This window comes from Scyliorhinus torazame, chromosome 24, assembly GCF_047496885.1.
Source record: "Scyliorhinus torazame isolate Kashiwa2021f chromosome 24, sScyTor2.1, whole genome shotgun sequence".
NCBI classification, from domain to species: Eukaryota; Metazoa; Chordata; class Chondrichthyes; order Carcharhiniformes; family Scyliorhinidae; genus Scyliorhinus; species Scyliorhinus torazame.
Genome location: NC_092730.1, coordinates 45,632,175 through 45,643,984, shown reverse-complemented (window position 1 = coordinate 45,643,984; position 11,810 = coordinate 45,632,175). Strand labels below are relative to the sequence as shown.

The 11,810-nt window shown below is 44.6% G+C and overlaps 1 non-coding gene across 1 annotated transcript; it reads left to right on the top strand.

The window, feature by feature from the left end:
• Positions 1-11,439: 11,439 nt before the first annotated feature.
• trnar-ucg (transfer RNA arginine (anticodon UCG)) lies at positions 11,440-11,529 on the top strand. Its single transcript is given in 2 exon segments — positions 11,440-11,476; positions 11,494-11,529. It is a non-coding gene; the product is annotated as a tRNA-Arg (tRNA).
• Positions 11,530-11,810: the final 281 nt, after the last annotated feature.

The window sequence follows — 11,810 nt, the reverse complement described above, 5'->3', positions numbered from 1 at the left end:
TCAGCCATGATCTCATTGAATGGCGGAGCAGGCTCGAGTGGCCAGATGGCCTACTCCTGCTCCTAGTTCTTATTTTCTTATGTTCTTATTTGGCTGCCTGAAAGCTGTGATCACCAATATTCCTGTATTGGAGAATTGTAAGGGACTCTGTGGTCAGATTGAACTAAAGTATCTGATTCTAAAGAGAAATGCCGAGGAGTAGAGGAATGGATGGATCGTGCAGAGACTTTTTTCAAAGAGACTGTCAATCGAGAAGGATTTCGGTTGGAGGAAGAAGAACAAAGAAAAATGGACTATGTTATTATACCTGTTTGAGTGTGTTGTTTTCTTTAAATGAAAATGTATATTTACTGTGAACATTTCTTAGTGGATGGTGCAAAAGTGAAAAATTAAACCATCTTGAAGTTGATGGTTTATTTATTTTTCTTGGGGGGAGGTGTCATGCGAGAGTGCCTTTAAGAGCTGGATGTTTAAGCAATGTACCTTTAAGAAAACAGTGATGTCATAGAGTGGGTGGAGCTCAGCTCAGTTCAGCCATTTTGCAGTCTGTGTTTTGGCAGGTTTTTAGTTTCAGTTTAAAAGCTGTGTCTGTGTGTTTCCAGAGAGCTGCAAGTTTTGCAGTTTGGTTTTGCTGAGAGCAGCTAAAAAAGTGCCTGGCTGGTTTTGCTGAGGGCAGTTTAAAAGTAGAAAGCAAGTTTGCGACAGTCTCTGCCATTCTACAAAATATATATATATCCTTTAACCTGATGTGATACTGTTTAAAGGTGTTAAGTCTCTTGGAAGTTTGAAGGAACATTTGAAGGAATTATTTACTGTTGCAATATTTTCTGAGTTATCTTTCAAGTAAGGGGTGTTAAGAGATCCAATGTTTATTTCAGATGTTAAGTTGAGTTCATCGAGTAAACAGTGTTTTGTGTTTAAAAACCCACGTGTCCGTAATTGTAATATCACACCTATGGAATAAGCCGTGTGCTCGGAAAAGCAACAAATCCATTAAAGGGTGAGGTTGGTTGAACTCCATGAGACATTTTGGGGTTCTGAAAACCCCTCGCCCATAACACAAGAAATTTGGAAATGGTCAGAGACAGTTGGAATGAAATGGGATGAAAACAAATGGGTCGAGATGGGGGGCGAGCCAATCATCTGAAGTTGTTGAATTCGATGTTGAGGCCGGAAGGCTGCAGCGTCCCTAACCGGAAGATCAACTTCCTGGAGTGATTCCAGGCTGGTTTTATAATGTATTCCATTGGACTCTGTTCAATTCCCCACTGAGTCGAAAATCAATCGCAATCCCGGTTGGTTGTCAGTAAATGGTTTGAATTTATCGAGTTCAGTCTGACATTTAACATTTTGTTGGGAAACTAAACGAAATATGAAGATGAATAAAAAGCTCACACTCAAAGCAACAATCACTAAATAATAACGTTAATAATAATAAATAATAAGTTCCATTCCTGGTTGTGAGGTGGTTCTGGGATAAAGGGATCGAGAGAGAACGAGGTGACTGTAGTCTGACTCTTACTCTGAAAACCAGTTAGTGCGCCCTTGTACAAAGTGGATGTGTCTGAGAACAGGAGGAAAGCAGATCATGGGTCTGTGATTGATTTTATTGAGCCGGATCTAGAAAAGTGAAGCAAACTTCTAACCAGTCGGCGCCTGTCTGAGTAACTGGCAAGGATTGACGGCTGACATTGAGGCAGTTCAGAGGGAATTCGCTGCAGCAAATCCATTCTTTAGAGATGTTGGCATATTGTTTTCAGAGAGACTGTCATAGTTTCTTTAATTATGATTTGTGCTTGTTTTCGTTTTGTTCGGTAATTTGGGGAATCTATTTGGAGCGGGTGCAGTTGGTCAATATCTGTGCCTCTTGCTTGTCCAGCTCCCGGGGCAGCAGCAGCTCCATTCCTATCCAGATGTGTGGACAGAAACGGCAAACCCACATTATTGTATCCCCGCGGAGGTTCGAACCCCGTTCGGAGCGGCTCTGCTCCGGAATATTTACTCAGCTCCATAAACAAACCACTGACCACACAAATGACCGGCGCTCCCTTTGCCTCTCATTGATGGTTTTCACCCAATTTCGCTGTTTGGGGAATGAAAGTAACATTTTATCGCGTGTGATAATTTGCATATTTAAAAGAATTACACTAAACATCTGAAACAATTCTTAACAAATGATAATTAATCAATATTAAGCAAGTGTCCTGAAACGATTGGAAGGAAAGGCCCATCCCACCAGGACAGCAATGTTGGGAATGGACCGGAGTGAAACATTCCCAGACCATGTCCAACATGTTTCTCAGCATGAAAACTCCCCGCGGAAAGACTGAAACAGGCACACATTTGATCACATCACGATTAACATCACTCACACCTTAACCATGAGCCACTGATGACGTCATGATTAAACAGACAACATTTGCAGTGGTGTGAGAGTATTATTCCTGCCAATATCTCATCTCCACTGACTGGAATGGGTTCTGTTTATTATCACGGTGACGTCATTTGGTAACGTTAGAATAACAATATCCAGTAATACCCCACAGAGGGGCAATAAGGATATTTAACAATATCCAGTAATACTCCACAGAGGGACAATAAGGATATTTAACAATATCCAGTAATACCCCACAGAGGGGCAAGAAGAAAATTTACAATATCCAGTAATACCCCACAGAGGGGCAATAAAGATGTTTAACAATATCCAGTAATGCCCCACGGAGGGGCAATACGGATATTTAACAATAGAACATAGAACATTACAGCGCAGTACAGGCCCTTCAGCCCTCGATGTTGCGCCGACCTGTGAAACCACTCTAAAGCCCATCTACACTATTCCCTTACCGTCCATATGTCTATCCAATGCCCATTTGAATGTCCTTAGTGTTGGCGAGTCCACTGCTGTTGCAGGCAGGGCATTCCACGCCCTTACTACTGTCTGAGTAAAGAACCTACCACTGATATCTGTCTTATATCTATCTCCCCTCAATTTAAAACTATGTCCCCTCGTGCTAGACATCACCATCCGAGGGAAAAGGCTCTCACTGTCCACCCTATCCAATCCTCTGATCATCTTTTATGCCTCAATTAACTCACCTCTTAACCTTCTTCTCTCTAACGAAAACAGCCTCAAGTCCCTCAGCCTTTCCTCATACGATCTTCCCTCCATACCAGGCAACATTCTGATAAATCTCCTCTGCACCCTTTCCAATGCTTCCACATCCTTCCTATAATGCGGCGACCAGAATTGCACGCAATACTCCAAATGCGGCCGCACTTTAGTTTTGTATAGCTGCAACATGACCTCATGGCTCCTAAACTCAATCCCTCTACCAATAAAAGCTAACACACCGTACGCCTTCTTAACAACCCTCGCAACCTGGGTGGCAACTTTCAGGGATCTATGTACATGGACACCAAGATCTCTCTGCTCATCCACACTGCCAAGAATCTTACCATTAGCCCAGTACTCAGTCTTCCTGTCATTCCTTCCAAAATGAATCACCTCACACTTTTCTGCATTAAACTCCATTTGCCACCTCTCAGCCCAGCGCTGCAGCTTATCTATGTCCCTCTGTAACTTGTAACATCCTTCTGCACTGTCCACAACTCCACCGACTTTAGTGTCATCTTCAAATTTACTCACCCATCCTTCTACGCCCTCCTCCAGGTCATTTATATAAATGACAAACAGCAGTGGCCCCAAAACAGATCCTTGTCGTACAGCACTAGTAACTGGATTGCAGCCTGAACATTTCCCATCAACCACCACCCTTTGTCTTCTTCCAGCTAGCCAATTTCTGATCCAAACTGCTAAATCTCCCTGAATCCCATGCCTCCGTATTTTCTGCAGTAGTCTGCCGTGCGGAACCTTATCAAACGCTTTATGAAATCCATATACACCACATCAACTGGTTTACACTCATCCACCTGTTTGGTCACCTTCTCAAAGAACTCAATAAGGTTTGTGAGGCACGACCTTCCCTTCACAAAACCGTGTTGACTATCTCTAATCAAATTATTCCTTTCCAGATGATTATACACCCTATCTCTTATAAACCTTTCCAATATTTTTCCTACAACAGAAGTAAGGCTCACTGGTCTATAGTTACCGGGGCTATCTCTCCTCCTCTTCTTGAACAAGGGGACAACATATGCTATCCTCCAGTCTTCTGGCACTATTCCTGTAGACAAAGATGACTTAAAGATCAAGGCCAAAGGCTTAGCAATTTCCTCCCTAGCTTCCCAGAGAATCCTAGGATAAATCCCATCCGGCCCACGTGACTTATCTATTTTCACAATTTCCAGAATTGCTAACACCTCCTCCTTATGAATCTCAAGCCCTTCTAGTCTAATATTCTCCTCGACATAATTGTCTTTTTTCTGTGTGAATACTGACGAAAAATATTCATATAGCAATACCCCACAGAGGGACAATAAGGATATTTAACAATATCCAGTAATGCCCAACAGAGGGGCAATAAGGATATTTAACAATATCCAGTAATACCCCACAGAGGGACAATGAGGATATTTAATAATATCTAGTAATACCCCACAGAGGGGCAATAAGGATATTTAACAATATCCAGTAATACCCCTCAGTGGGACAATAAGGATATTTAACAATATCCAGTAATACCCCACAGAGTTGCAATCAGGATATTTAACAATATCCAGTAGTACCCCGCAGAGTGGCAATAAGGATATTTAACAATATCCAGTAATACCCCACAGAGGGACAATAAAGATATTTAACAATATCCAGTAATACCCACAGAGGGGCAATAAGGATATTTAACAACATCCAGTAATACCCCACAGAGGGGCAATAAGGATATTTAACAATATCCAGTAATACCCCACAGAGGGACAATAAAGATATTTAACAATATCCAGTAATACCCCACAGAGGGGCAATAAGGATATTTAACAACATCCAGTAATACCCCACAGAGGGGCAATAAGGATATTTAACAGTATCCAGTAATACCTCACAGAGGGGCAATACGGATATTTAACAATATCCAGTAATACCCTACAGAGGGGCAATAAAGATATTCAACAATATCCAGTAATACCCCACAGAGGGGCAATAAGGATATTTAACAATATCCAGTAATACCCCACAGAGGGGCAATAAGGATATTAAACAATATCCAGTAATACCCCACAGAGGGGCAATAAGGGTATTTAACAATATCCGTAATGCCCCACAGAGGGGCAATAAAGATATTTAACAATATCCAGTAGTACCCCACAGAGGGACAATAAAGATATTTAACAATATCCAGTAATACCCCACAGAGGGGCAATAAGGATATTTAAAAATATCCGGGAATACCCCACAGAGGGACAATAAGCATATTTAACAACATCTAGTAATACCCCACAGAGGGGCAATAAGGGTATTTAACAATATCCGTAATGCCCCACAGAGGGGCAACAAAGATATTTAACAATATCCAGTAGTACCCCACAGAGGGACAATAAAGATATTGAACAGCATCCAGTAATACCCCACAGAGGGACAATAAGGATATTTAACAATATTCAGTAGTACACCACAGAGGGGCAATAAAAATATTTTACAATATCCAGTAATAAACCACAATAAAACACGAGACCCAAGTTTCCCCTCTTGGACGGGTGTGAACAATTGAACCAGACTATTTACAACCAGAGAAGAGGAGATTTATCCGGAGTCCTGACTCCAGCTGCCTTTCTTCCTCCAGCTCTCTCCCTCTGTTCCTTCTTCACTCTCACACATTGTGCCATCCTTCGATTTCCCTCCCTTTCCCCCTCCCTGTCTCTTCCTACCCCACTCCCTCTCTCTAAAGTCTTTCTCATTCTCTGGGCTCTCCCTTGTCTCCCTTGTCTCATCCCGGCCAGGGCTCTTTAACCGGCTCCATTCACAGGAAAAGTTTCCACAATAACATCCGCTGTCTCTGAAACCCCCAAACTGAAATTCAGACTCACCGTTAAGGTGAAGACTGCGGACTGCGGTTCCCTCTCCTGCTGTTTAATACAGATCACTATAACTGGGTACAGTGAGCAGAAAGAAATTGCTGTTGTTTGTAAACATTTCTTACTGACATCACTGTCATTCTGCTTTAACAGGACGAAGTTGTGTCTCCTGATATTTCAATCGATATAAAACTGTGCAAAGTTATAAAGTGAACGGGTAAATCTGAAATATCCTGAAAAGATTATTTATATTATGCTTCTAAACGGAGTCATTTCATTTCCACACAATGAACTTTGTCCAAATGTAAAATTGTGGAATCAGCTGTAGATAAACTCAGTCAGCCTGACGTGATTTGAACAAGCAACCTCCTGATGTGACAAAGAGTCATTACACTCAAAACATTAGATTTTTCTCTCCCTACAGATGCTGCCAGACCTGCTGTGATTTTCCATAATTTTCTCTTTCGTATCAAGCAACCTTCTGATCTGGAGTCAGACGCGCTACCGTTGCGCGACACGCTCAAGTGCTGGTCACTGAACCTTTCTCCTCATAGATTTATTCATTATCAGTCAATGACTGGTACTGCAGGTGAGGGTGGAATCCAGTCTCTGTCAGATATTGGTGCTGAATATCAGTGTGGAAATCTTTCTGTATCTACCAATCACAATTACTGTTTGGGAAAAGTGGGATTAATTCAGTATCAGTGGGTATGAGTGTTTTTTGGGCTGTTGGGGCATTCAACAGCGGGCCAATGGTTTCCTGCTTGACCCAAGCATAGAATGCATTGAGTTCATCGGAGAGGGGTGCTCTGCTGCTGGAGACGCTGCTCGGCGTCACGTTGTAGCCCGTTATGTTGTTTAAGCCTTGCCACAACCGACGAGAGTCTGTAATGCTAGGCTGTGACTCTAGCTTGGTCTGATATTCTCTCTTGGCATCCCGGATGGCTTTACCGAGGTTGTACCTGGATTTATTGTATAGGTCAGGGACGCCTGACTTGAACACCTCAGATCTGTCCTTCTGTAGGGAGTCAATCACCCGATTAAGCCATGGTTTCTGTCATGATATCCTCATTAACATATCTTGGTGCAATAACACACAAACACTGATGGGCAGGTAGATGGACCAACCAACACACACACAACATCGCAGCCAATCAGCAGTGAGAGCACATGCACGATAAAACAGGGAACACCACAGTTCCCGCTCATTCTACCAGGAGAGAGCTCAGAGCACAGAGCTCACAGCGTGCCACTCAGACATACACCATGTGCTGAGTGTCTCACTAAGATAGTGCTAGGGCTGGGTCCACAGGTTAGCTGGTGAAGTACGAACCACAGCCAGAAGTTAATAGTTATTATTGTACAGAATAATAAAACAGAGTTGTACCATCTACAACCGTGTTGGTTCGTTTGTTTATCGGAACACCCAACACAACATGATACCAGGTCTGAATACGCGCCAGCAATTGTGAGACCTACCTGCACCTCTTCAGAAACCCGCCATCCTGCACCATGGAAACCATCAGCCCGCCACATCGGATCGCTGGAAGTCTTCATATTCCGTATCGCTGGAAATCTTGGCGTCAACTGGAAGCTGTTTAAACAGAGCTTCCAACTCTTCCTAGAAGCCACAGGCAGGGAGAATGCATCGGACACCAGGAAGATCGCCCTCCTCCTCTCCACGGCAGTGCAACACGCCATCCACATCTACAACTCCCTGGCATTCACGGAAGGCGAGGACAAGACGAAGTACAAGACGGTCCTCCTAAAATTTGAGGAACACTTCAGCGTGGAAGTTAATGAGAGCTTCAAGAAGTACCTCTTCCAGCAGCGCCTGCAGGGTATGGATGAGCCTTTTCAATCTTATTTGACATATCTCCATATCCTCGCGCAGTCCTGCGGCTATGAGGCCACCTCCGACTCCATGATTCGGGATCAGATAGTTTTTGGGGTCACCGCGCCAGCGGCTCCTCAACATAAAGCGCCTCACCCTAGCCACCACCATCGAGACCTGTGTCCTCCACGAAGACGTAACCAGCCGGTACTCCAAATTCCAGGCAGCCGAATCGGCACGGCAGGGTTCCTATGAGCCGAGCAGGTCCAGTCGATTGAGTTCCTCCCGGCCCGCGGCCCGGACGAGGGCGGCCATTTCGCGCGCTTTCCGAGTCCTCCCGCGCTTGTAGGCGCCAAAAGAGGGGACATCGACACAGAGGGACGGGATGCGCAGGCATGCACTACGCAGGACCGCACCACGCATGCGCGGTGGCGCAACGAACGTCATGACGTCACGACATGCGGCAACTATGGATTCGCATACTTAAAGCGGCAATGTCCGGCCAAAGCGCGACAATGCCTCTGCTGCGGCAGGATGGGCCACTATGCTGCCTGCTGTCGAGCAGCTCAACCTGCCAACACTTGCAATTCCGCCAGCCTCGCAGGGACGTGCGGGCCATTCAGCCCCCATACACCAATCATACCCTGACGACGTGCAGACCGGTGATACCGACGACCGGGAAGCCTTCTGTGTTGCGGTAATAAACAAGAACCGGATGTCCCCAAGTCGGACCCACCAGCCGATGCCAGTGCACAGCATTAATCCGGGCGATGAATGGTGTGCCACCCTAACGGCCAACCCAAATTCCTCGCCCACCTAATAGACTGGACTTATGAGCCTGTTTGCACATTGGACTCACTGAATTGTTTTGCAATACTGTTAACGTGTTTCTTTCTTGTTGTTCCAGAAGTTCTGTTTCGATATTTGCTGATTGCACTTGTTTTGTTTGTGGTACAACCTCGTTGCTCTGTTGCACCTGACACCTTCCGATGTATATAGTTTAGCCTCATGTACATGTTGTAAATATTGCACACACATATTCATATGCACTCAGTACACACCAATATTTATTACCATGTAGGCACATTTCCTTGTGAAAAGGGGGGATGTCATGATAGCCACATTAACATATCATAACATATTCTCTGAAGGTAAATTTGCAGGTTGAGTTCGTAATTAAGAAAGCAAATGCAATGTTGTCATTTATCTCAAGAGGCTTGGAATATAAAAGCAGGGATGTACTTCTGAAGCTTTACAAAGCACTAGTTAGTCCCCATTTAGTCTTCTGTGAGCAATTCTGGGCCCCACACCTCAGGAAGGACATATTGGCAGTGGAGCGGGTCCAGCGGAGATTCACACGGATGATCCCAGGAATGGGAGGCCTAACATACGATGAACATCTGAGGATCCTGGGATTATATTCATTGGAGTTTAGGAGGTTGAGGGGAGATCTAATAGAAACTTACAAGATAATGAATGGCTTAGATAGGGTGGATGTACGGAAGTTGTTTCCATTAGCAGGGGAGACTAGGACCAGGGGGCACAGCCTTAGAATAAAAGGGAGTCACTTTAGAACAGAGATGAGGAGAAATTTCTTCAGCCAGAGAGTGGTGGGTCTGTGGAATTCATTGCCACAGAGGGCGGTGGAGGCTGGGACGTTGAGTGTCTTTAAGACAGAAGTTGATAAATTCTTGACTTCTCGAGGAATTAAGGCAATGGAGAGAGAGCGGGTAAATTGAGTTGAAATCAGACATGATTGAATGGTGGAGGACTCGATGGGCCGAATGGCCTTACTTCCACTCCTCTGTCTTATGGTCTTATGGTGCAATCACACACACACACTGATGGACAGGTAGTTGGACCAACCAACACACACACAACATCGCAGCGAATCACCAGTGAGAGCACACGCACTATAAAACTGGGTACACCACAGTTCCCGCTCATTCTACCAGGAGATAGCTCAGAGCACAGAGCTGACAGCGAGCCACTCAGACATACACCATGTGCTGAGTGCCTCACTAAGATAGTGTTGGGCTGGGTCCACAGGTTTGCTGGTGAAGTACGAACCACAGCCAGAAGTTAACAGTTATTATTGTACAGAATAATAAAACAGAGTTGTACCATCTACACCCGTGTTGGTTCATTTGTGTATCACAACACCCAACACGACAGTTTCTGGTTGGGGAACGCACGTACTGCTTTCTTTGTCACGCAGTCGTCCACACATTTGCTGATGAAGTCTGTGACAGTGGTGACATACTCATTTCAGTTAGCCGCTGAGTTCTTAAATATGGACCAGTCCACTGTCTCCAAGCAGTCACGTCAGAGCTCTTCTGCTTCCTCGGACCGCACTGCACGACCTTCTTAGCCGGATTCTCCCGCTTTAGTTTCTGCTTGTATGCCGGGAGAAGGAGCACCGTCCTATGGTCTGATTTTCCAAAGTGCGGCCATGGGATGGAACGGTAGGTGCCCTTGATTTTTGAGGAGCAGTGGTCAATCGTGTTGTCTCCCCTGGTGGGACAGGAGATGTGCTGGTGGAATTTTGGCAGTACACTCTTGAGGTTGGCCTTGTGGAAGTTTCCGGCCACGATGAATGTGCTTTCAGTATGGACTGTGTTTGACTATTCACCACCCAAGGCCTCAAACAAAAGCTAAAAATCACAGCATTTTCACTTCACCCACATCAAGTTAACCAGAGACACAACAGACACGTTACAGACGAGGATGGGATTTGAAGCCACGTGTCCAGAGCACAATGGATTATTGTGCATCACCTTAACCACGTGGTACAGCTGCTTTACTTCAGGGCCCTTTAGTATCCCTCAATCAGACTTCTTTGAGTTTCTTTCGCACAGGTGCTGATTTACAGTGTACCGTCAAAGTGTAAATAAAAAATAAATCTCTGAGGAGAAAGGTTCAGTTATTAGAACTTGGGCTTCTGGCGCTAAGGTAGCGCGTCTGACTCCACATCAGAAGGTTGCGTCCAAATCACGTCAGGCTCCCGGAGATTTTCTGCAGCTGGTTCCAGGAATTTTTCTCTGTGTTGGAATGTTTTTGAAATGACTCCGTTCAAAAGCGCAATTCAAATAAACTTTTCCGGATATTTCTGATTTACCTGCTCAGTTTATATTTTTGCAAGGTTTAATATCGGATCAAATATCACGAGACTCAAACTCGTCCTGTTGAAGGAGAATGACAGTGAGTTCAGTAAGAAATGTTTACAAACAACAGCAATTTCTTTCTGCTCAATGTACACAGTTATAGTGATCTGTATTAAACAGCAGGGGCGGGAACCGCAGTCCGCAGTCTTCACCTTAACGGTGAGTCTGAATTTCAGTTTGGGGGTTTCAGAGAGAGCGGATGTTATTGTGGAAACTGAAGTCACTTTTCCTGTGAATGGAGCCGGATAAAGAGCCCTGGCCGGCCTGAGAGTCCCCGGGCCTCCATGAATCTTCACAGCTCACAGAGTGAAGGGCTTTTCCACTTTGAAAATGACCATATCCGGCAGCTGGAGCTTTCCCTTGTATTTTCTGGGATCTGGGAAACAGCGGATCACCAAACAATAGAAATGAAACACAGAGAATCGCAATATTTATTCACAGGAGATAAACATCAGCTCACGTATCACAGCCAGTGGCCGCGTGGCCTAATGGATAAGGCGTCTGACTTCGGTGAATTTCAGTGACGATATCAGAAGATTGCAGGTTCGAGTCCTGCCGTGGTCGTTTTATACAGAAATCCGGTGGAACTTGCTGACAGCCGAGTTTTCCCTCCTCAGCTCAAACTTCCACCTGTCCATCCAAACACTGTTGGGGTTTTTTGGAATGTAATTTCTTGCAACTTTTTTCATTCAATTGTCTCTCATCTTCGTATTTTATTTAGCCCCTAATGAATCCACATTATCTGTCTGATTTAGATAAAGTGTAGAATAAATTATTATGTATCAATCGGTTCAATACAATTCTGTGGAGGAAATTCGAATGCCCTCAGGAAGATGGATAGAGTC